This window comes from Equus quagga, chromosome 1 (genome assembly GCF_021613505.1).
Source record: "Equus quagga isolate Etosha38 chromosome 1, UCLA_HA_Equagga_1.0, whole genome shotgun sequence".
In the NCBI taxonomy this organism is placed as follows: Eukaryota; Metazoa; Chordata; class Mammalia; order Perissodactyla; family Equidae; genus Equus; species Equus quagga.
In genome coordinates, this window is record NC_060267.1 from 88,164,782 (window position 1) to 88,190,585 (window position 25,804).

The 25,804-nt window shown below is 47.9% G+C and overlaps 1 protein-coding gene across 20 annotated transcripts in view; it reads left to right on the forward strand.

Moving 5' to 3' along the window:
- Positions 1-6,348: 6,348 nt before the first annotated feature.
- RALGPS1 (Ral GEF with PH domain and SH3 binding motif 1) overlaps positions 6,349-25,804 on the forward strand; it is a 271,251-nt gene continuing 251,795 nt past the window's right edge. For 3 of the 20 annotated variants that reach the window (XM_046686003.1, XM_046685996.1, XM_046686057.1), the window contains exon 1: positions 6,351-6,746. The gene's annotated coding sequence lies outside the window, so the exon portion shown is untranslated. Of the gene's footprint in view, positions 6,818-7,095; positions 7,234-25,804 lie in introns of those variants that run through there. The other 17 variants (XM_046686116.1, XM_046686146.1, XM_046686171.1 and 14 more) reach the window with 12 other exon arrangements.

Consider the following 25,804-nt stretch of genomic DNA (forward strand, 5'->3'; position numbering starts at 1 on the left):
TGTAGTAAACTGGTAATCTAGTGAATAAACTGATTTCCCGAGTTCTGTGAGCTGCTCTAGCAAACTAATGAAACCCAAAGAGGGGGTTGTGAGAACCTCTGATTTATAGCCAGTCGGTCAGAGGCACAGGTAACAACCTGCACTTGCCACTGGCATCTAAGTGGAGGGTGGTCTTGTGGGACTGAGCCCTTAACCTGTGGAATCTGATGCTATCTCTTGTAGATGGTGCCAGAATAAGTTGAATTGTAGGACACTCAGTGGGTGTCAGAGAATCGCTTGTTGGTGTGGAGAAAACCACTCCCCTCCCACACATTGGAATTGGAGATCAGAGCCTTTCCTTTCCTTGGTCCCTTCAGCCCGAGGAATAGGAGCTGCTTCCTTCCATCATTGCATGTTTCTCAGGGTGATGTGGCCCTTACACTACATGTGAAGTGGTATAATATTATTTGAAGATAGACTCTGATTAATTAAAAATGAGCATTGTAAACCATAGGGCAACCATTACAGTTATTTTTTAAGCAGTAAATGGTTTAACGTATACACTGGACTGTCTGCCAATAACTTAGCGCCATGCCTCTGCCCCGCCCCCCGCCCCTCCCCCTGCTCTCCCACGTGTCACAGGAGCTGGGTGCCCAGAACTACATTTCCCAGTTTTACTTCAACACTATGCCTGGGGGTCATTTTAAACGGTGGAATCCCCAACAGAAAGCGCAAAAATGCAAAAACCATGGGCACTAAATAGGCTGCAAAAAGGACACTTGTTCACAGTATGGGTGCTGGACAGGAAGGCTGAGTGTCACCTCGTTTGACTTCTGCTGGGGATGTGCACATTGGGTGACTCAAATTTTTTGTCTGCCTGGGAATGACCTCAAAAGTGCTGAGCATATTGATTTTTGGATTACAGATAAATTTTAGCAATAGGCTAATTCACAAAATGGAAACCATGAATAATGAGGATCAACTCTGTCCATTTCAGCACGTCCCCTCCTTCTGCCGTCTCCCAGGGCAACTCAGGTATTCCTACTTCACTGAGAATTGGCCATAGTTTTTGCTAGGCTTCTAAGAGCCACTCCAGCAGCTGAGGTCCTTGTCAGAATGTTAAATCCCATGGCCTGAGAATGTGTCCCCAGTGGCCCTATGGCCTGGTGGTTAAGTTCGGCATGTTTCACTTCTGTGGCCTAAGTTTGGTTCCCAGGCATGGACCTACACCACTTGGCTGTGGCCATGTGGCAGTGACCTACATACAAAATAGAGGAAGCCTGGTACAAATGTTAGCTCAGGGCAAATCTTCCTCAGCAAAAAAAAAAAAAAAAAAAAAAAGGAATCTGTCCCTAAGTCAAGGAATTTTTTCTTATGTAGCCTTACGTTCTAACTTCCTTGATCAAGCTCTCACAAAATTCAGTCCTGGGGTACTCCCCTGGCTTCTGCCAGTACCTGCTGGCTAATTCTGGCATTCTTCAGGTGTATAGTCTATAGTCCCAGCCAGGTTATGCTGGGACTTAACCTTAATTACTAGCCTGGCAACCTGGAGAGGAGGTGGGGGTAGCACCAAAGGTGGGGGCACCCATTGTCTGTAGGGAAGGGCTTCTGTAGCAACTGCCAGCTCAGTGGTGGCTCGAGTTCTTACTAAAGAAAGGGGAGCCAGCTTGGCAAGCCCAGAGGGGCCTGGGGTGCATGTTGCAGAGTCAACATCCTCAGGAACATCCATCCAGATGTCCCCAGCCCATGTTTTAGAATCCTAGGTTTTCTCCACCAGGGCCCTGACCTTCACCCAACAGACTTGCCGTAGCTAAGCATTCGAATATCTCTGAAACTCTAGACTCTAACAGTGAGATCTTCAGCCTGCCACTCGATGAGTCTGTCCTTCCACTGCCACAGGTGATGAGTGCCTCTTTGTAAGCTACCTCTGGAGCTCTCTGGCTCTTTCTTTAGCCATCAACTGCTGCTTAATAGCCTTCAGTCTCAATATCCTTCTGCAACACCACTTAGCTGTAACCAATCAACTAACTCCCTCTGTCTTTGTAGGCATTGTTCTCCCCACAGTTTTCAACCATTGGTGTCATAGCTCCCACTACAGTATTTTCCTCCACGAGGATATTTTCCCAGGTGTCACCAGAGAAATCTTTAGCATTCGAGCCGCCACCTTGTTCCAGGGACTATCCGTGTGCCCTCTTCGCCTGCTGGGCAGTGGGCGAGCCGGTCCTAAATTCACATCTTACTGCCTATTTTCCCTGACCACTTCTGGTACTTCTTATGCCAGTCCGGGTTCACTGAGAAGCAGATGCCAATACGGATTAAATGTGCAAGGATTTCATGAGGGGACATGGGCAGAGGCTGAGGAAGGCTAGAGAGCCATCAGACTGATACAAGTCTGACCCCGAGTGAAGGAGACGGGGAAGGAAGTGTGTGGAAGTGTCCTACCACCAAGCGGTCTACGGGAGGTTCAGCAGGGCTGTTAGGCAGTCCTTGAGCCAAAGATGATCGTCAGAGGAGTCCCATGGTCACCCGGGGGCAGGCCTGCCTTAGAATCCCTGCCACGGTCTGTCATTGGGTGCAGCCCACGTGTAGCGTTGCCTGAGTGCAAATGCTTTGTTGGGTTTCAGACTGCAGCAGCCGGGCCCTTGGTCAAATGAGCTCCCAATAGTTGGAGGTCTGCCAAGCGTGTTCCCATAGCTACGAGAGGATTAACGCACTTTCCCTCAGGAGAACCCTACAAGGTAGGTACTCTGAACACTATCTTCTAATAAGTGAGAAAACTGAGGCTTAGAGAGGTTTGGCCACTTGTTCAGGGCCACAGAGCTGGGAAGCAGTCAAGCCGGCATTATTTCCTAGAACTAATTGAATTGAAAACTTCATTCTTAACTCCTCTTCTCCAGTGTCCCCCTGCTGCCCATGTTGATGGCTGCTTCCCCTTGGGGGTCCCTCACCTTTGCCACTGCTATCTGTACCCCCGAGGATGGTGTTCTTTTCTATACCCTCTCCAGTGTCTCCTGATGCCCCCAGCATGTGGAGGAGCACTGCATTCCAGAATCCTTGTCGCACCCGGGTGCTTGCTGGCCTCTGCACAGCAGCTGCCTCTCAGCACCAGGGCAGGGCGGGTTGTGCCTCTGTATTAGTTATCTATTGCTGCTTAACAATTTTATCCCAGACGTAGCATCTTAAAACAACCCACACTGATTACCTCCAAGTTTCTGTGGGTCAGGAGTCTGGCACAGCTTAGCTGGGCCTTCTGACTCAGGGTCTGGCAAGGCTGTAATCAAGGTGTTGGTAGGGGGGCCGGCCCAGTGACACAGTGGTTAAGTGCACACGTTCCACTTTGGTGGCCCGGGGTTTGCCGGTTCGGATCCCGGGTGTGGCCATGGCACCGCTTGGCATGCCGTGCTGTGGTAGGCGTCCCACATATAAAGTGGAAGAAGATGGGCATGGATGTGCGCTCAGGGCCAGTCTTCCTCAGCAAAAAGAGGAAGATTGGCACCAGATGTTAGCTCAGGGCCAATCTTCCTCAAAAAAAAGCAAGCATTCATAGGGCTGCAGTTTCATCTGAGGCTTGACAGGGGAAGGATCCACTTTTGACCTCATGTGATTGTTGGCATAATTCAGCTCCTTGCAGGCTGCTGGACTGAGGGCCCCAGTTTCTTGCTGGTAGCCGGTGAGTGACCTTCTCCACAGGGCAGCTCACTACAGGGCAGCTTGCTTCTTCAAAGCCAGCAGAGAGAATCTCCTAGCAAGATGGGTTACCATCTTATGTAACATAATCACATACATTCTAAAATCCTTGCCTTCCTCTACTGGTTAGAAGCAGTCCAGATCCTGTCCATGCTGAGGGAAGGGGATCCACAAGGCCAGGTACCACAAGAGGTGTGCATTGTGGGGCCACCCTCGAAGTCTGTATACCACAGCTTCCTGGTTCATCAGCACCTCTAATGAAAACAGCTCCTTGAACTGTCGCAAAGCTTGGCTCTCCATGAAGTACAAGCCTGTGCAGAGGCACCTGGCCTGGGTGCAGAGCCCCCTTGGTGACTTCTCTAACCCTCCTTTTCTCCTGTGGTTCAGAAGTTCCTTGCCCTCACTGAGAGTGACTCAAACACATGAGATGCTGACAGCTGGTCTACTCCGCCAGCACATCACACTTTCACAGTGGGTGATCTGAACCCTAGTAGACACAGCTGGGACCCTCTCCACATCCTGTTACACAACGTTTGAGCATGGGAGTGACATGAGGGATCAGACTTTACGATGTCTTTTTTTAAATGGCTTTATTGAGATATAATTCATATACTATATAATTCACCCATTAAAGGTGTAAAATTCAATGGCTTTTAGTATATTCCAAGTTGTACAATCATCACAATTAATTTTAGAATATTTTCATCATCTCAGAAAGAAACTCCACATCCTAGCCCTAGACAACTCTCCCATCCCCCCAGCCCTAGACAACTACTCATCTACTCTCTGTCTCTATCAGTTTGCCGATTCTGGACATTTCATAGAAATGGGATCATATGTGTCCTGGCTTCTTTCACTTAGCATGTTTTCAAGGTTCATCTGTGTTGTAGCATGGATCAGTACTTCCTTTCTTTTTATATTCCATTGTATGGATATACCACACTTTATTCATTCAGTGGCTGATGGACATTCGGGTTATTTCCACTTTTTGGATATTATCAATAATACTGCTATGAACATTTGTGTACAAGAGCTTGTATGGACACACGTTTTCATTTCTCTTGGGTGTATACCTGGGGGTGGCATTACTGGGTCATATGGTAACTATATGTTTAACCTTTACAGGTACTGCCAGCCTGCACCTCCCAAAGCGGCTGCACCATTTTACCTTCCCACCAGCAGTGTATGAGGGTTCCAATTTCCCCACCTCCTCACCACCTCTTGTTATTGTCCATCTTATTTCTTATAGCCATCCTAATGAGCGTGAGGTGGTATTGCATTGTGGTTTTCATCTGCATTTCCCTGATGGCTAATGATAGTGAGATTCTTTTCACGTTTTAAGCGATCATTTGCACATCTTCTTTGAAGAACTGTCTATTCAGATCCTTTTCTCATTTGAAAATTGGGTTTACAATAATTTTTTGATATATTATAAAACAATATGTTTCTTGAAAAAAACTTAGAAGCTATGTATAAGCATAACAAAAATAATAGATGCCATTAGCAAGCATTTATTGCAAGCGCTGTGCAAAACTCCTTTGCTTGCCCGAAGTCACACAGGGCAGAAAAAACAGTAGCTAATGTTTACTGAGCTCCTGTTAAGTGCCAGGCCCTCTTCCAGGTATTATTTCATTTACTCTTCCCAACAGCCTTTCTGAAGAGAGCGCTATTTTTAGTATACTCCTTTTTCAATAAAGAAACTGCGGGACAGAGATGTTAAGTAACTTGCTCACCTGGACACAGCTTGCTGGTGGCAGAACCAGAGTTTGGACTCAGGCAGCTGTCTCCCCAGCTTTTGCACTCAACCCTCACCCTGTGCATTTCTGAATCCAGAGGGTCTGAGAGGAACCATTGCATTACATGGTCTCTTGTCCTCTTTAAGTAAAAGAGTTAAGTATCTTCTTTGATGGTTACTCTTTTCTTAAAGCAAAATGGCAGCAATTTCCCTCAGAGATCCCTGAAGACTTAGAAATGGTTTAATTTCCACTGACTCTATTTCTTTCTGTCTGTTTCTCTCTTTTATTCTTCCTCAAGCTTTGGGAAGAACAGTAACCGAATCTTTCCATACTCCGACGTTCCAGCAAAATGAATTTGAAAATTGTCAAAATGACGTTCTATTTGTCTATGTGCCCAAGAATCATTCAGAGTTAAGGCAGGTCATAGGGCCTCCCTTCGATGGTTGCACTTTCAGGGCTTCACAGACGTGGCTTCGACTGTCTTTGCAACGTATTATCTCAGGGACTTTAATCAAATAACCTTTCTGCTCACCTCATCGTGCCTGGCACAGAGTCAAGGATCTGGTAGCAGTGACAAGCAGACAGGCTCATTTCCACCTTTGCACTTGTGTGGTCTTCGGCAAGTCCCTTCATCTCGTGGGGCCTAATTTTGCCCAGCTGTAAAATAAATGGGTTGGACCCGAGGCTCTCCGAGGTTTCTTCTGGCTCTGACGTTCTGCGCCTACCTCTGAATTGTAAAGAATGGGTATTAAGGTGATGTCTGACAAAAACATTTTTTGGTGAAAACGATAAATCCTAGGTAGGGATTTCAAAGGAATACTGTGTGAGGCCTGGAAGGATGTACAGGGAGCGCGATGCACTGCTATTTCTAGGAAGGAGATGGGCGTGGCGGGGCGCTGATGCGGGTGCACGGGCAGCGGAGCATCCTTGCAGGCTGAGAGTGCGTCTGCGGGCTGGAGCTGAGGCCGAGGCCAGGGAGGACCGGGGCTGCAGCGGCTGCGCACTGGCGCGCCCAGCCGGTCTATTTGCGTGTCTCCGCCTCTGCGACGAACTGGTTGGGGGAGCTGGTCTGGCGCCGCACGCCGATTGGCTGGGCGGCCCGCCGCTCAGGCCCAGGAGCGGACGGTTCCTACTGCGGCTGGGCATCGGCTCCGCTCCCGCGTCGCCCCGCGCTCCAGCTGCGCCCGGCCCGGCCCCGGCCCGGCTCGGCTTGGCCCCGGCCTCCAAGCGAAGGCGCCGCTGCCGCCTGAGCCGCTCCCAGGGCCATGAGGAGGCGGCGGCAGTCACTGCGGCCAGCGTCAAGGTGACCGGCCGGGACTGCGGCGGCAGCGGCGAGAGCGGGCGGTGAGAGGAGCGGCCCGCGGGGCGGGGCGGGGCGGGGCCGGGCCCGGAGCGCCGGGCCGAGGGAGCTGCAGGTGCGGGGGGCGGGACCCGGAGGGGCCGCTGGGCCTGGGAGGGGCCTCGGGCGGGAGGCGGGGCCGGGGGGCGGAGGTTGTGTCGGGCGGGTTTACAGGCGCGGGGGCCGGGCCGAAGGTGCGCGGGTCCGGCGGGGGTGGGTCTGGAGCGGGGCAAAGGCCGCAGGTGCGGGGGGCGGGGCTGGAGGCAGTTGGGGGGTGCCGAGTGACTGCAGGTGCAGGGGGCGGGGTCCGGTGGGACCACAGGTTTGCCGGTGGGAGGGGGTTGCGAGGTGAGGCCGAAGGGGCTGGAGAGGCCCGGCCTGAGGAAACCACAGGTGCAAGGGGCGGGGCCAGGGAGACCTGCAGGGCCGGTGGGCGGGGCCCGAGTGGTTGCAGGTCCGGAAGCGGAGCTCCAGGTGAGGAGCAGGCAGAGGGTGAGTGGTCGCTGGGGAAGGGAGTGCTGCCCTCTCCGCTGTCCAGGGGGGTTTGGGTGGGAGCAGGAGCTTTGGGCTCTCTGAGGATTCTGGAGGCTTCGAGGGTTGCCGCTGGGCCGGAAGGACCAGCCAGGCCTTCCTGTGCCTCTCCTGAGTCGGACTTGGGTCTCAGCTGCCCTGGCTACGAGGCCGGCGGCTCTCCCTGTGCCACGCCGGCCCTTAAGTGGGGCGCACCGTTTTTCACGTCTCAGGGGCTTTTCCTGGTGCGGTTGCAGGGGGCCTGCCTAGATTGGCTTTCCTCAATGATCAGCTGTTGTGAAATGTGTGTGTTTGAAGAGTGGTGCGAAGCTGGAAGGGTCCTGGCTTGCTGGCTCCCGGTACCGGATGCTGCTGCTGCAAATCTTAACAGTGGTAGTCTCCAAAAGACTGAAATGGCAGCCCTGTGAGTGGGAAGAACAGGAACGAGGGTTCAGCAGCTTTTGCCTCTGTGTCTCCTGGGAGGGTCTTTTGCCTCTTGGAGCCTTGTTTCCTCCTTTGCAAAGTGAGCGTCATGGTGCCTCCCTCGCGTGCCTCCCAGGGGCCTTGTGAGGATAGGATGGAACAGTGCTTACTGAGCACATCATTGGGTAAAGTTACGAGTTTTTCTCTTCTGTGCCCATGGCAGGTTGGATTCGGGAACTGGGGGTCTAAAGGGCAGGGGATTTCTAATCAGTAGACCATTTTCTCGTTCAAGTTTGGGATGAGGTTTGTGGAGGGGAGTCCCTAAATACTCATTCCTATCTGGGATCATGACTGCTCCTCCCTGTGAGGCCTCTGAGGGAGTGTGGCAGGGAGCACTGGCAGATAGAAAGCAGAGGAACATTTAATTGTCTGCTGACCTTTAGACCCCAACCCCAGAGAGGACTCTGAACTGGAGCATGAGGCTTAGGCTTGGGCCTTATGGAATTCCCCGTCGCCATGCAAGTATGAACCCTGATTTTACCACATTTAAGAAGGAAGATACCAAACAGAGAAGAATACCAGAATTTCATCAGGTTCCAACAGGGGCAGAGGGAAGAAAGTGAGGACTGAATAGGACTCCTTCCTATTCACAAGAGTGTCTGATACACGTGTGTGACCTTTCATTGCTCAGGGTCTCTGCTTACTAGTAGTTTGACCAATCCGAACTGTGATTTCCTCCTACCTGTGTTGCATGAACAGAAGAGGAAGCAGGAGGAGGCTTTGCCCACACTGGCCTGCATTTTTCTTCACTTTAGAAGCTATGGGACTTTTGGGGACTGACCACCATGGTGCTGGCCTCTCTCACTACCACTTAGTTGGTGTGGTGGTGACCCATTGGCATTGTAGGGATGGCATCTCAGGGATGGGTCCCTAGTGCTTGTGTGGCAGGTACTCAGAGGGTCTAGAAGCAGCCTGTGTAAGTTGTCCCAGTCTGTCCCAGCAGATCCTATGTAAATGGCTCTGGGAGATTGCTGCCTTCTGGATAACCATCCTGCTCCTTGGGTGAAAAGGAGAGCCCAAGCTTGGTGGCACACAAGAGCTAGAATGTGTGTTGGGTAGTGAGGGATCTGCTTTTTGACTGTTATTGTTAGAGTGACAACATCCGGGTTGAGAGAGAAACTTCATCCATGAAAATACTGCATCCGAGGCTCCCTGAGATGTGGCCCCAGTCCACCTTTTTAAGTCGATTTTCCTTTTCAGTATGGAGGGTAAAATCTCTGGCTTGGAAGTCAGACAGGTGTGCATTTGGAGCCTTGTGCACCAGCTTCTTAGCTTCTCAGAACTTTGGTTTCCTGATTTGTAAAACAAGGATAACCATGCCCACCTCAAGAGGTTGTTATGAAGAATAAATGAGAGAAGATATGTGAAGGCACCTGATATATTAGGCACTAAGTGTTAGGGTCCAGCCCTGCCCCTCCCTGCCTGCCCATCTTTCAACACAGCAGGATAGCATGTAGCATGTAAGGCGAGCAGGACTGGTAATTCTGATGCCTTCACTTCTTATCTAACCTTCAGCAAATCCCTTCCCCTTTCCAGGCCCCTCTTTTCTGGGCTGAGTGAGGATGGTGTTAGACCAGGTGACATCGAGAGTGGTCCTGGTCTGGCCTTCTGCTTAGCATGCCGTCGTATTTCCCTGCAAGGCAGGAGGGAGGAAGCTAATGACCTGTGGTTTAGTCCTTTTTTGAAAAATACCTGTCTGGCACTTTGCCTGGCACGTAGTAGGTACTCGTTAAATACTTATTGAAGGGACGGATGAGGGGCTTTAAGAAGAAGATGAGGCACATCGTCCCTGCTGCTTATATGTATGTTGTATCTGTACCTTCCAAATGTATTTTATTTATTGCAGAAAAAGTATTGCAACAACGTTAGTGAACGTCAACGTGAAAGACAGAGGTTGTTTCACAGGCCTGTTTCACCACGAATTAAGTTCATCCAGTTTTTGTTCATAAACATGCGTAATTTTTCATGACTGCAATCATATGTATGTGAGCATTTGGGAAAGACCTGGCAATAAGTATTTTCTTTAAATGGTGTTTTATCTTATTTCTTTTTAAGAAGTAAAAAAATCACACATGGGTTTTTTTTTAAAAGGCAAGTAGTTCAGAGGGGAACAAATTGTAAAGTGTCTTCTCTCAAGGTGCCAGTTCCCAGTCCTTCTCCCCAGAGGCAAGCACTAGTACCATTTTGTTGTTTATTATATATTCTTTCTCTTACACAAAGAATAGCATTCTAGACATACTCTTGCTTCTTCATTTATTCAGTTGATCTATTTTAGGAATTGCTCCAACATTGGAAAATGTTCCAATTGGTACATACAGTTCCTCCTTAATGAATGTTTTTGACTGATATTGTAAGCACAATTTTGGATCTCCACTCCCCCCCGCCACTCCCGATGTTTACTCAGTAATGGTTAGCAGTCATTGTTTAGAAGAATAACAGGGGACATTCCTTGTTCTCATCTAGGAAAGAAATGGCTTTGATCCCAGTGAACAGTAGACTAAAGGGCAGCCCATGTATCTGGATGCAAGGCAGATGACAGAAAGAGAAAGGAAAAGGATTTCTTCACTAGTCATTGAAAACTGATTTTCTATTCAGCCCGTGATTCAAAGTCCAGCTCCGTCACTTACTGGCTGTATGACTTGGAACAATTTACCTAATCTTTCTACATTTTGGTTTCCTTATCTGTAAAATGGATGTGATAATAGAATCTGCCTTTTGAGGTTTTGCGTAGAGGAAATGAGATCCTGCATGCAGAGCACTCACAGCAATCGCAGCTCATAGTAGATGCTCAGGAAGGGATCGCTGCTGTGCTGCTAATAATCTAAAGTGGGCTCTCCTATTCTTTGTCAGCAGGTATTTCCCGGGCAGTTGAGAGTAAGCCCTGGAGATGCCCAAAAGTCCTGGCCCTCGAGAAGCTCACATACTGCGCAGGGAGATAGATACACAAGTCACTGATTACAGAGCACTACGATGGTCCCCACGTTGGAGACCAAAAAGGGGAGGTGAGCCTCTGGTGACCAGGGAGGCAGAAAACAGTGACTTCTCCCTGGGTGATTTGGGAATGATTTCCCAGCTCGGCTTTCCCCTCCTTTGTGAGAGCTGCTCAAGTCTCCTAGGCACAAGTGACCACTCCCGTTTGCCTTTGCTTGACTTTCATTGTGTGCACACCCTGATCGGAGCGTGCGCCTGGTGATTGCAGGCATCACTTTTGCCTGTGTCTCCTCCCTGCACAGGGAAAGTCTCCTACTTTCCTTGCTGCTGAGTCTCCAGGGTCAGCTCTTGGGGAACATTGTGATGGACTTGTGCTCAGACAAGTCATGTTACCAAATGTTGGCAAACTCTTATTGATAAGTCATCAGATGTCTGGTGAAACCTAGACTCTGGACTCTGTTCCTTCCTTCCCCAGTATTTGAGTGCTGACTCAGAGATAGGCATGTCCTGTGCCATATACTAGATGTAGGCTTTGAGTATGGCTGGTGACACTTATTCTACAAAGTCTTAGGGATGGGAGAGGAAATAAATATTTGCTCTAGATGCTCCAGGACAAAATGGAGAAGAGAAAAAAGGACAAGTCTAAAAATGAGCTGCTCCTGCTTGCTCAGAAGTGTGGCTGCTCATCCTTCCCTTGGGGTGGGGTTGTGTTGGAGCAGGCCTGAGGGAGCTGAGTAGGTTGTCTGTAGATTTTGACCAGGGGTGCGGGAGAGTCGGTTGGGTGGGCTTCTGTGAAGAGCATCCTGGCGCATTTTTGGGGTCACTTTGTTAAAAAGAAAGGAGGCTTCACTTCCTTCGTCTGGGCATTCATTCACCAGCTTTGCTGGGCTCCTGCTTTGGGCTAAATCCTTTGCTGGATGCTGGGCACGTGGAGACGAAGGAGCTCCGTCCTGCCTTTGGGGAGCTGATGGTTGGTGGAGTCACACACAAACAGAAGGTGACCAGAAGATGAGTGGCTGTGACAGAGGACCTCAAGTGAAGTGGCCAAGCAGAATCAGGCTCTGGAGCCAGGCAGACCAGGGTTCAAATCCTGGTTCTTCGACACACAACCTCTGTGACCTTGGGCAAGTGTCTTCCCTGCTCTGAGTCTCAGTTTATGGATCTGCAGACTGGGAATAGCAGTGTTACCCAGCTGGGAATGTTGCTGAAGATTCAGTGGAATGTTTAGCATGGTGCCTGACAGGAAGCTGGTGCTTACTGAGTGCTCACTGCCATTTTAGTTATCCTTGGTGCTATGGGAGCACCAAGAAGCACCTCTGGCTGTTTTCTCTTGGTTCTCTGTGTAGTGCTTATGGTGCTAGTCAGGTGGTGAAGGTGGTGTCTGAGAAACCAGCTCTAAAGTCACAAAGTGCTCAAGGAGTCCTCAGGACGCTCCTCATGGACCCTGTTGACCTCAGGGCTGTGGGTTTGTCTACAACGTTATGTCTCTCTTTTTTGCATGAGCTCTTCTCAGAAGTGGTTTCCAGGCTAGTACCATCGTGAGGGCCCTCTTTGCCTGATCACCTTCACCCATGAGTTCCACGACTTTTCCCCAAGGGGAGGCGCAGGTCAGGCTTGTCTCACCTGAACTTACTGAGGAGAGCGTAGACCATGAAGACCCAGAGCAGCAAGGCTGTTCCCGGTTTTTCTGCAGAGCTTTCAAATCCATCGTGTTCTCTGCAGGGGATTCACCTCCTGAGCATCGGAGAGGTGGATAGGGCAGTGCTTAAAGCCCAGATGCTGGAGTCAGGCACCGCAGGTTTGTGTCCTGACTCCCCCACTCACAAGCCTTGTGGCTTCGGGCGACTCACCACTGCTCTCCATGACCATTCCTCACCAATACAGGAAGTGTGATAGTGCCTACCTCCGTGTGGCTCTTACAAGGCTTCCCAGAGATGACGCAGAATGGGGCTTAGCAGAGTGCTTGCACATCATAAGCACCAGTAAACGTGAGCTAGAATAATGTTCTCTTTTAACCCTGGTTAGAGGGCTTTGGGATGCTTTTGGGGGGTGTTAATTTATTGCCTATGGAAGTTATGTCAGTTTTACACAAGGAATGTGTTAAAACTCAGATGTACCTGGTGGTGGCGACTAGTAGGAGCACCCAGGGTGACAGGGAGAACTCAGCCGGCGGTGGGACTGCAGACGCAAGCCTCAGCTCGCACGAAAGCAGTAGGTACTGGTGAGGGAGAGGGGATGTCGCCCTCGGGGTGGGCCCTGTCTCAGGCTGGCCCAGGAACTGAGGGCTGGTTCCCCAAGGTCTTTCTGTTTCATTGTTCTGTGATTCCACGTAAATTACCGGTTGTTAATATGAACTAATGCAACATTATATTTTCCCTCTTTAGAATTTAAATATTTTTACTATAAGTTTAAGACAATTACTTGAGTAATCAGAGAAAAATTTCAATGTTTGGCCTCAACAGTCAAAAGTTTATTTGAAAATCATCTTATTAGAGATGAAAGGAAGAGTAATGAATGCAATTACATTTGTGTTTATTGGATGCAGTCATTCTCACCAACTCTTGTATAAGCTGAATAACTAGGTCAAGGGAAATCTGTGCTTTTGATACATTTCTGAATAATTCAATATTTATGGAAAACAAGTTAATAAATTCAGGAGAATTTATTGTGTGGCTTTTTGTGGCAATAGAGTTTGTGTGGAATTAGTGATTTTCACTATTTTAAGATATTTCTTATTTTGTGTCCTCTCTGTAGCTGTGTTTTCTTTTGTTTTTTCCTCTAGACACCGTATCTCCAACACTTTCAGTCCACTAGCATTTATAGACTGTCCCCACCGGGCTCCCACTACACCCTGCTGTAGCGTGTGATAACAGCGTGACCAACGATGACTTCCTTGTGACTTTCCTACTAGACTTTGCAGAGTAAGAGTTGGCGTTTGTTCCTCCCACCGTATTCAGGGCCTAGCTCAGGGCTAGTGCAGGACAGCTGGAATGATCTGAGTATGTCTTTCCCTCTGCTAGAAACCCTTGGTGGCTTCTAATTTCTCTTAGAAAGAAGACTGAGTGGTTGGCATACCTGCGGGGTATAACGGGATGCTCTTCAGTGTCCGGGTAATTGTTGGTTATGCCTCTCTCCCCTGATGCAGTCCCATCAGACCGTGGACTGCAGCTGCTCGGCTCACCACTGGGTCCTCAGCGCCTGGCATAGCATCTGGTACATTGTAGGTGCTCCATAAGTGTTTGTTGAATGAACAAATGAAGTAAATGGTGAGTGCCCAGTGACCGATCTGAATCTCTGAGATGAGAAGGTTGTTGGATCTGAGGTCCCTTCATTATAAAGTACCTCAGCACTTTCCACAGTCTCTTGACAGCTGTGTTTTCAGTCTTAGATTGCTTCTGCCGAGTGGGTACAGAGGAGAAAATGGGAGCTCAGAGAGGTTAAACAAATTGCCCAAGACATAGGTACGGGAGAAGCTGAGGGCTCCTCAAGTGTCTTTTCACACCTCAGGCTGCCGCAAGGTATCGTTTCTGACACACATTGGGGGAGTCACGGGTGAGATTAGGAAATGGATTCATTGAAAAAAGCTACTAGTAATAGTTTCTCTTGGTTTAGTTTAATTTCCTGATAATTGAATTTGAGGAGTCGAGTTTACTTTGGAGTGATGGGTTTAAGGTCTGGTTTCATTCTAGGGACCAGGAGACCCTAATCTGTCTTGAAAATGACTAAAGTGTAGTCATTATTGATGCATGTGCTGATTGATTGATAATTAAGATTAGAATTATTCTTATTGGGAAGCTTTTTTTTTTTTTTTTTTAAAGATTGTATTTTTTCCTTTTTCTCCCCAAAGCCCCCCGTACATAGTTGTATATTCTTCGTTGTGGGTCCTTTTAGTTTTGGTATGCGGGACGCTGCCTCAGCGTGGTCTGATGAGCAGTGCCGTGTCCGCGCCCAGGATTCGAACCAATGAAACACTGGGCCGCCTGCAGCGGAGCGCGCAAACTTAACCACTCGGCCATGGGGCCAGCCCCTGGGAAGCTTTTTGATAAGATTAGAAGTTACTTGCCTACTGATATGTAGCATCCTTTTGCTGTTTTGAAAATATGCTGATTGCTTCCCTTAGCGTGATTCTCTGATGTATCTGGGATGACAACCTGCTACAGGGCACTTCTGCAGTGAGCACTGCTGTGGCCTTTGTGCTCATCAGATGCGGCGTCAGCCTATCCCGAAGGTTAGAGGTCATTGAGTCCACTCTTCCCGCTTTCCAGATGAGGGTGGGGACTTTGCCAGGGTTTCATACTCAGGTATGATTCCCCACCCAGCAAAACCCATGGACTTTAGCACATCCATTTGCGTATTGCTGTTTCTCAACAACTGCCTCCAGGACATGTAACGTTGCTCATAGACCACGTCCATGAAGAAGCGTTTATCTCTGACGAAAACCTGCTTCAAAGTCCTTTGTTGAATCTACAGGATGACTGTGTGGGAAGAGGAACTAAGACCTGGCTTAGTGCTCAGCTCCAGTGTCCAGTGATGAAAGCTAGTTGAGCAAGGACAGTGCCTCTTGTGGTCTGTTGCAATACATGTATTGATCTTCAGGGGCTTCCTCATGGTCTTAGGGGGCTTACAGGTTGAGAGATTCTTGGAAGCTAGTTTTGTCAATATAGCCAGTATACTTGTTGAATGGAGACAGCAGCACGATGTCATAGCTGGATATGAAGCCAGAATGCCAAGTGTGTCCATTTGCTCTGACCCCTGCTTTCCAAGTAAGTAGGAATGTCTCTGGTGTGTGCGCATCTTTTCTTCAGTAGGAAAGCCCCAATTTTAAGATCTGAGATTGCTTTGAGAGGGCTGAGTCAGAGAAAGAGAGCTGGATGATATTAAAGTATTGTACCAATAACCAAAGACAGCCTATTCCTTGTTCTTCCCTGTCTTCCAGACATACCTGCCTGCCAGTCTATCTCTGTCCGTCCATCTGTCCATCCAGTTCTTGTTCAGGGCCTGTTGAGTGCTAGCATTATGCTGAGTGTGGGGCCACAGTAGAGGAAAGAGACAAGTCTGGTCCTTACTGTCTTTTAGCTTACAATCTAGGAGCAAGTCTAAATAAGTATAAAAATAAGTACAAAAACAATGACAAATAAGGATACAAAAAATTAATTACAGCACTGACGAAGGCTACAAAAGAGAAGTACATGGTGCTGAGAAACCATAAATAGGATGGTTTTACCTGGCTAGGAGGGTCAGCTTCCCAGAGGAAAGATGGTTTGGAGTTAGCCAGGCGAAGAGGTGGCAACTGCATCTGTCATGGTCCCAGTTAGGGTAAGGGTGTAGTGAATTCAAGAAGTAACAGAAGGACCGGCCCCATGGCCGAATGGTTAAGTTCGCGCACTCCACTTCGGTGCCCGGGGTTTCACCGGTTCGGATCCTGGGCGCAGACATGGCACTGCTCATCAGGCCATGCTGAGGCAGCATCCCACATGCCACAACTAGAAGGACCCACGACTAAAAAGACACAACTATGTACCAGGCGGCTTTGGGGAGAAAAGGGAAAAATAAAATCTTTAAAAAAAAAAAAATGATTGGCTGCTTCCTTTGCTTCTTGGGGGCTAGAAGAGCCCCTTATCAGATTAGCGATTTTCATTCATGAAGCAAACATTTCCTGAGCATGGGACTGGGCTGGACACTGCAGTCCTGGCCCTCAGGAGCCTACAGACCCGACAGACAGGAGTAAAGAATGAGGATGGTGCTGTGTCAGAGTGGTCAGTAGTGGAAATGGAAGCTCATGGGACCGAACCAAACTCACAGGATCTTAAAGATAGATGTTCGGTTTCTCAGGCGAACAGGAGCACAGGCAGAGGAAACTGACCGTACAGAGGAGCAGGAGCAGGAGAGAGTGGCTGTGCCTCAGGAATGGTGAGCTGTGTGGTGTTGCTGGAGTGTGGGGCTCATGGTGAAGGGAGGCAGGAGGAGCCGGCAGGACATGAGGTTAGAAAGGTGGTTTGGTTTGGGGTTCGTACTCGGAAGGACTTGCAGGAAGTGCTTAGGAGTTTGGATGTTAATCTGTGGTCAGTGGAGAATCGATCTGGAGTTATAGGAGGAGAGAAACACCATCAGTTATAACCCTGGGGTGGATGGCTGAGGCTGTGGGAGGAGACTGGCGTTTGGATGAGTGAGGGGGCTGTTGCACCTGAATCTGGCCGTGGGAATGGAGAGGAGAAGGCACATTCCAGAGAGACCGAGGTCTCTCTCCTTGCAGATTTAGCGCATGAGAGGGAGGGCAATGTCAGAGTTTCTCACTTTAGTGATGTGAGGTGCTGGGCCAGTCACAGAGCTAAGGAACATGCAAGGAGTGCTGAGTTGGGAGGGGGATGTAGTGGATTCGGTTTTGGCTGTTTTGAGTTTAGGGTGCCTGTGGGACAGCATTCGGCAGCTGGCATGCTCGTCTGGAGCTCAGGGAGGGGTCTGCGCCAGAGCAGGGCTTCTCACTCTCTGGAGCATCAGAATCCTCTGTGGTGTTTGGGAGAGAGAGCTGCTCATTTGTATGTTGAAGAGTTTTCACAGATGGTTCCTATGCCCCACTGGTCTAGGGAGAGGGACTTGGGGTCATGGTCATATAGCTGGCCCCCGAAGTGGTAGGAGAGGTGTTGGATTATTTGGGAAGGCTATGTGTCGTGAGCAGAGGATCCTGGCTGGACTGCTGGGGAGCACCAGCATGCGGGTGGAACACTGTGCAATAGTCAGAAGGGGCAAGGGGAGTGGTCAGTGAGGAGAGCCACCTAGGAAGACGGGGTGGAAACTGGTGGGGGCGGGCCATCCCCTCCAGCTCTCTCCCCGCAGGGTCTCTGCCCCTGCCCCCTGAAGCCGAGTGCTCTGGTGCCCCCACTGACACTCTTATTTTCACTAATCAGAGCCGGTCTCGCAGGAGAGAGGTCATTTGAGTTCTCTTTGCTTTCACATGCAGAAGACTCCGAGGAAGCCCTTTGGACAACAGTCTTTGGACCCTGCAGCCTCCCTCAGCTCCCTTCTCGAGCAGTCCACTCATGCCTTCTACTGCTGGTCCTTTGCACAGAAATCTCTGGCTCCTGAAGCAGGAAAATTGGGGCCCCTTTCCAACATTTTGGGGTTCAGGATGGGTCTGCAACCTTAGTGGGAAGGGTGTGTGTCTAGATCCTAGGAAAGGCAGCTATGAGAACTGTGGGAGGAAGTTCTGGGAAGATGATAAAACCATTCAGACTGGACTAATGTGGCGTGGGAGCCCTGTGACTTGGGAGTGCATCCTTGGTTCCCTGTGTATCCTGAGCTTTGGCAGCAGGGAAAAGCCTGCTGCAGAATTTCCAGAACTTATGGATGGGTCTCAGAGTTAGAGTACGTGAGATCTACCCAGACTGCTGTGGAGGGATGGTCCTAAATCGGCAAAAGCGGAAGTCCATTCCCCTGGTAGGCCAAAATGCCTGACTGAGATCAGTTTACAGAACCCCGTGAAGAGCCTTTAGTCTGAGGGAGCCAATGAGCGACTCGTCTGTGATAAAACATGCTTCTTGTCCGTATCACCCTGAACCCAGAGACCTCTGAGTGCAGCACAGAGGCAGAGACCCGGCTGCCACTGACCCTGGTGCTGAAGCCACAGCTGAGGAGGAGTGAGAAAGGATCAGGGTGACTTGAGGGAAGTAACTGACTTTCATACCGCAGCCGACCACCCTAGTATGAAGCCGTTTGCCCCTCAGGAAAGGAAAAAGAAAAGGGATTAATGTTTGTTGAGAGACCCAAGCTTAGGCAAAGAGAAGGGAACAGATGGGTAGACGGTAGTATGTATACCAGTATAGAACATAAGATGCTGTTCAGCTCTTGTGGATGGAACAGAAAGAAATGATTCCGCAAACTGAGCTGGGTTCAGATCCTGTCTTTGCCCAAGGACTCCTGCCATCGCCAGTGAGGATGCTCTTATTGACCTTGTGTCTTTGGTTAAGTTATCTAACCTCTTTGGGCCTCAGTTTTGTCACTTTAAATGGGTTTGATAACAATTTCTACCTTAAAGAATTATTGTAAGGACTCAGTGGGTAAGGTGCTTAGAAATTATCTGCTGCAGAGTAATGGTTCAATAAATGATGGTGATGATGATGGTGATAATACCATCATTGTCGGGTACCTCTGCAGGTGTCTCCACTGGACTAAACCCCACCAATATAGCAAATGTGTGAAATAAAGAAGAATTTCAACAATCACAGGTTCAGATATGTGAACATCACCATATGGGAGGGAAAACGAGGTCAGCTGGTGAAAAGATTGGAACACCAAGAAGATAAGTATGACAATGGAGAGTCACAGAAAACATTACATGATAGAAAATGAAAAAGTACCAGGCCCAGGAAGCTCGATCAAAGGAGTCTCACCGGCTGTGAGGAAGAGAGGCCAGAGGATTCTGGATCAACCACAGCGGGCGATAAGGACAAAGTTGCGTGTTAGCCTTGCTCTTCAGTGATGTCACAGATTTTTCTTCGCCTCTCTATCTCCGCGAGTATTTTGGTGGGCACCCGGGGAGGTGACATTGGAGATTATTTACCTCATGTTTGTTTGGTAACTCCAAAGTCTCATTTTTATGGCCGGGCTTGTGTTACAGAGTAGCTTCTTATTAAATGTGTTTTGACTGATAGGACGAAAGTCAGTCAGTCAGTCAGTCAATTTCTGGCTCTTTCCAGGGAAGGTGACCATACTATATCTCCAGATGTTGGTAAAGATTTAATGCAGTTCTAGTGAGATATTTTATAAAGCGCGATAAAATAGTGGTGTTCATCTGAAAGAATAAATTGGTAAAAAAAATTTTTTTTTTTTTGGTAAGGCAATGAAATTGCCTTCATTCTTCCAGATTCTTACTCATTTCAACAAATGTTTGAGTTTGCTATTATGTGTAAAACTGGTGCTAGACCCTTTGTTGGGGGGAATATAAAAAGGGATATGTTTTGTGATACACAGTCTCGTTAGCCTTTATCACTCTCCTTATGAGGGAACCGTTTCTGTAGGTTGGGGTACAAGTGACAGAAAACTCAAAATACCAGAGACGTAAATACGATAGAAGTTTCTCTCTTTTGTGTGAGAAGTCAGGAGGTAACCGGCTCAGAGTAGGTGTGGAGCCTACATGGTCAGAGCCTACATGCGCCCTTCTGTCTTCTTGTTCAATCATGAGGCGATCTTGGGAATGGCTTCTGAGTCCAAGGACACTTCATGGCCTGAAATGGCTGCTGACTCTAGTCTTCACATCTGCATGCCAGCCTTTGAGGGCCACTTTCCAGAAATTCCGCATGACACTTCTGGCATCCCATTGGCCTGATCTTGGTCATATGGCCACACCTTGCAGTAAGGGAAGCCAGAAAATGAAATCTATATTCAGGGAAGCCGTGGGAAGAAGGGGAGGATGGCTGCTGGGGGTCAGCCTCACTATTACTAGCCCCATTTCACAGATGTGGAGCTCGGAGTGGTTGAGATTAGCCCAGTCTTACATGGCCTGTAAATGATTGAGCCTTTAGAACTTTTTATAAAGCAACAATTTATTAATCCTATATGATGCTTGCATAAAAGCAGGAAAATAGATGAAGGAAACAGAAGTGACTTTGTTGCTAACTTACACAGGAACTTAACTCATGAGACATCGGGAGTTACACAGCAGCAAGGGAAGGAATGATTATTGACTATGTTGTTGGGGGATTTGGATTTCAGTGCTGAAAAGAATTGACAGGCTTAACCTTATACTGCAATGGATTCCAGATGGGTTTGAGTTAAAGGATGAAAAACAGAGTTAAAGATGGGAAGGTGTCTACTGAACTCTGAAGAGGGATTGCAGAGAGATCGGAGTGCAGGGGGATTAGGAAGGAGAGCCTTCCTCGTCTGCTTTATATATTTGTGTGTGTGTGTGTGTGTGTGTGTGTATATGATATCTGTATATAACTCCTGAGTCAGAGACAGAGGACTTTATCACTAGCGGAAGCATCAGCACGTGTGTCAGTTTCCATTCCCCCAAGTCCCACAGGGGTGATACCATGGGCCCAAATGGATCCTGTGCTTTTGTGTCACAGCTGAGAAACGCTGAGCTTGGGAACCTGCTTCTTTATCACAGGCAGTAAGCAAGCCTGCTCTTCCTGCCCGAGGGAGACATTGTCTCATCCCGCAAGGTTAGCCCCGTAAAGGGTGGTCAGGACCTTGCATTCTGGGCACACCCTACAAGACATGCTGGCATGCCAGAGGCCGTGGAGGATGGAGCCTCCCAGCAGGAGGCTGGCAGGGTGAGATGGGATGCTGTGTGTGGGGTGCATTGCCACAGTGTGTGCCACGCGGGAAGCTCTTGATCAGTGTCATCCCTCGTAATGTCTGTGGGCTGTGGAAAGGCAGGCCAGCGATGACGTGGTCAGTTATCACAGTCTTTCCGCCTGGTTTTCAATGTTTAGACAAGACTGAGGGTCCCGGGAATGACAGGGTGCAGGGGGGGCTGAAAGGGAGAGCGAGGCTCACCTTAGTTGCTGCGGGTAGGTTCTGCTTTCTGATACACATCTCACAGCTAGTACCTCCCGGGGGCGTGTACGCTGCTAGCTCTTGCTAAATTATTTAGAATTCTCTTTTCTCTTGTGCATAATCAAATGAAGTTTATTTCCTAAGCTTAATATTTGTGGCTTAATTTGAAATGAAGTGTGGTGAGTCTTTCTTAAGAAATAGAATATTACTTGTTTGTACATTTATTTAGCAGAACCCTTGGTAATTCATTCCAAACTAATGAAACTTTAAATCTATATGATGTATAAGAGTATTATAGAAGTGTGGGGAGAGCTAAAGGACATTTAATGATTGGCTCAACTTTGCAGTTTTATGGAAGAGGAAACTGAGGCAAGAGGAGTGAAGGCGTTTACTGGAGAGTGGTCACAGATGATGAGTAGTGGATGTGGTTCTGGCCCTCAGCCCGCAGCCCTGTCCAGGAAGCTCTGAATCTGTGAGAGTAGATAGAGCGGGGACCGGAGGGAATCCATCTACACTGTTTTGGGTACATATCAGGCCAGGACTCATCTGTCCTCATTCAATAATGAACACGTAGAAAGGCTAACACTAGAGAAGACGCACTGAAAAGATCCAGCAGCATAAAGGGAGAGAAACAAGGCAGGTAAGGAACAGAGGACGAACAGGCTTTGGGAAAAGTTTCCAAACCTTTACTCTGTGAACTGAAGTAAATTTCAAACATCATCTTCTTTGTCCTCTCGGAGAAGGTCTGGATGCTCTGAAAGATGAGATAGTGAGTCAGCAGACTGAGATGAAAAAGGGGCTTGTAGACTTAACCTAAAGAGATAAATCACATAATGCCGGCATTTAAAGTTAATGAAACTGCAGAAAGTCAAGGAGTCAGGAGGAGGACAAACTGCCGATCTCAGGAGGGACAGGAGAGCAGCAGAGGAGACCCCAGATGTGGGTTATAGATGAGACTGGAGACCAGAACAGGTGAAATAGAAGGAATCCTCAATTTTCCTGAACTGAAGAAGGACCCGAATCTCTAAATTACAAGGGCTTATCTTGAACCTGGCAACATTAGCAAAAATTAACTAACACTTAGAATATCTAGGTGAATTTATTTTTTTAATTTCAAGAACAAAGAGAGGATGCCATTAGCATCCAGGCAGAAGAAACTTTTAGATAAAAAAAAAAAAAAAAATTAGACTGGGCTCAGACTTGTCTACAGCATGGGGGCCAGAAGGGAGCAGAGCACGTTTTGAGGGAAAAAGATTGTGACCCAAGGATTTTATCCTCAGCCAAGTTTAGTTAACATTTGAGGGTAACAGAAATTCATTTCAGGCGTGCAAAGACCTACCTTGTATGTAGCTTTCACTGCACCCACGCACCATTCCTGAGGAAGAATCACTGGGAGCCGTGCTCTGGCAGCTGAGAAGTGAATCACAATGAAAGACGCGTGAACGGGCAAGTCAGAGTGCAGAGGGATTGGCAGTGAGAGTGGAACCATTCAAGTATAAAATCATTTCTCAATAATTGTGATTATGATTATAAAATAGAATACAAATGAAATGATTATTGAAAGAAGATATAACATTAAATCATAATTAACAGAAAAAGCAGAATAAAATTCCAGCTCAAACCAGACATCGTGCGTGTGAACACACTGCGCTCTAAAGAACTGTACAAGTGTGAAGGATGAAAGATTTGAAAGCCAGCTCTCATGCCCTCCAGTATGTCTGCACGTGTGTTTTCCAGCTCATAAAATGCTGTGCAGGTCTACAGTGTACCTGGGGCTACTTTTATGTTGATTCCTCTGGGCACCGTCTTTTCACAAAGCCTTGGAGAGGTTTGCTGGACACCTTCATTCTGCAGGTGGCACATTGCTGCTGGCAATGTAAAGGGTGCAGCTTCTTTGGAAAACAGCTTTGGCAGTTCCTCAAAATATTGAACATCAAGTTACCATATGACCTAGCAATTCTACTCCTAGGTATATACCCTTGAGAATTGAAAACACGTGTTTACACAAAAACTTGTACGTGCATATTTGTAGCTGTGTAATTCATAATGGCCAAAAATGGAAACAACTGTCAACTGCAAACGTCCATCAACTGATGAATGGATAAACAAAATGTGGTATATCCATGCAATGGAGTATTAGTCAACCACAAAAAAAGAATTAAGTGCTAATTCATGTTACAACATGGATGAACCTTGAAAGGAAGCCAGACACAAAAGGCCACGTACCTGCATGATTTCATTCGTGTGAAATGTCTAGAAGAAGCAAATCCGTAGAGACAGGAGGTAGATTAGTGGCTGCCAGGGAGCGGGGGGAATGGGGAGTGAGTGCTAACGGGTACAGGGTTTCTTGTTGGGATGGTGAGAAGTTTTTGGAATTAGATAGCCCTGATGGTTGCTTCACAACTTAGTGAATATGCTAAAAACTGCCGAGTTCTACAGTTCAAAAGGGTACATTTAATGGTACATAAATTATATCTCAGTTTAAAAAAACAGCTTTTTTCCCTCATTATTAAATGTTAGTTGTAGGAAAATAAGAAAGTAAGGATAGACGAAAAACCAATCAGCAGCCATCATCTCATTGTTAACACTTGGGGCATATATTTCCAGACATTTTTCTGTGTGTGTCTCGAAGCTGCGTTGATAGCCCATTTTAGTCTCTTTCCTGTCATGATGGTGTGTTGGGATCAGCATAGTCCACAGCATTTTTTGTTTTTTTCAAAGATTGGCACCTGAGCTAACAACTATTGCCAATCTTCTTTTTTTTTTTCCTGCTTTTTCTCCCCCAATCCCGCCAGTACATAGTTGAATGTTTTTAGTTGTGGGTCCTTCTAGTTGTGGCATGTGGGACGCCACCTCAGCATGGCGTGATGAGTGGTGCCATGTCCACGCCCAGGATTCGAACCGGTGAAACCCTGGGCCGCTGAAGCGGAGCACGCTAACTTAACCATTCGGCCACGGGGCCGATCCCAGCATGTTCTTTTTACTAGTGCTTTAGCCTCTTGTTAGGGTGTTTATGTTGGACACAATATTTCGCTACAAGTAGGAGCAGTGTACTATTTGGAGTCGGAACATGGGTTCCTGTTCTGACTCACCTTAGGTTTGTGAACTTGAGAGAGGCACCTAATCTCACTCTTCTTATCTTTAAAAGGGATTGTAGTACTTACTTTGCGATATCTTACCAACCAGAATGGCTAAAATGAAAAAAAAAGACCATATCAAATGTTGCCAGGGATGTGGAGCCAGAACTCTCATATGCTGCTGGTGGGAGTGTAAAATGGTTTGGCCACTTTGGAAAACTGTTTGCCATCATCTACCAAAGCTGAACACACACTCGCCTTACGACCCAGCAGTTCCGCTCCTCGGTGTCAGCCCAGCAGAAAGGCAGACAATGGTGTACCGAGTGGCATGCTCAGGGATGTTCACACCAGCACCATCTGTAACGGCCCAGACTGGAAACAAGGCCAGCGTCCATCAGCAGAATGGACAGACATGTGGTGAACTCCCACAGTGGATACTGTGATCAGTAAGAGTTAACAAACAACAGTTCAGTGAAAAAATAGGGATGAATTTCACAAACGTAATGTTCATTCAGACATAAAAAATATATACTGTATGATCCCATTCATTAAAGTTTAAAAACAGAGCTAATCTGTGCTGTTGGAAATCCGCAGAGTGGTTACTTGTGGGTGGCGGGGTGATAGAGGGCACAGTGGGTTTCGGGGCTCGCGGTGTTCTCTTGCCACCTCGGGGCGCTGGGTACGTGGGATGTTCATTTGTGGGAGTTCTTTGACCTGTGCACTTTTCTGTATTGTGTTGTACTTCCATAAAAAGTTTATTTAAAACACTGAAAACAGGAAGCATATCAATCACAGTGCTCTCACTAAAAATATTACTAATAATGAGAATGAAAGTATTTGTATTGATGAATAAAATAAAATAATTTTAACGTATTATTTCATCTTTATCTCTTCCTTTGAACATTTATATTATAAAGTACATAACATGTTGGTATGTTAGAACATATATTTTAATATACGTTTAACCTACAGTGAATATACATATGTTAGAGGTGCTTGCTTAATTTTTTTTAACTATTGGTAGTGAAGGATCAGAAAGGTTGGTGAGCTGCAGCTCAGGGTGGTAAGGAGGGGACAGCCTGAGCAGAGGCGTGGCTGCGGGCAGCAGGCCGGTGAGCGGGCGGGCCTTGAGCAGTTCCGCCAGCCTTCTGTGTTTGGGTTGGTTTCCTTGTTGCCGGAGCATGGAGTGCGGGACAGAGGAGGGTAGTGGTGAAGCTGGAGAGGGAGGTGGGGGGCAGGGGCCCAGGGGGAGGGCCTAAGAGGAAGCTCTGAAAGGTGAGAGGACAAAAGGAAGGAGACCAGCAGAAGAAAGGAACCAGCAGAGTTGGCCAAAGAGGCTAAGGAGATGGGAGGAGGAAAAGAACGACAAAGTCATTATTAGAGGTTGAGAGGGGAGTTTCCAGAAAGAGGGACTGGTGAACCATGTTAGAAGCTACAAAGACGTAGGAGAGCCTTAGGCCACTAGCCTCAAAGATTAGGGGGTCTTGGTGATCCAAGCGGGAGCAGTGTGACCCCAGTGGCCAGGCTGGGCGTTAGCAAGTGGGTGGTAGTGAGACAGCGTGGTA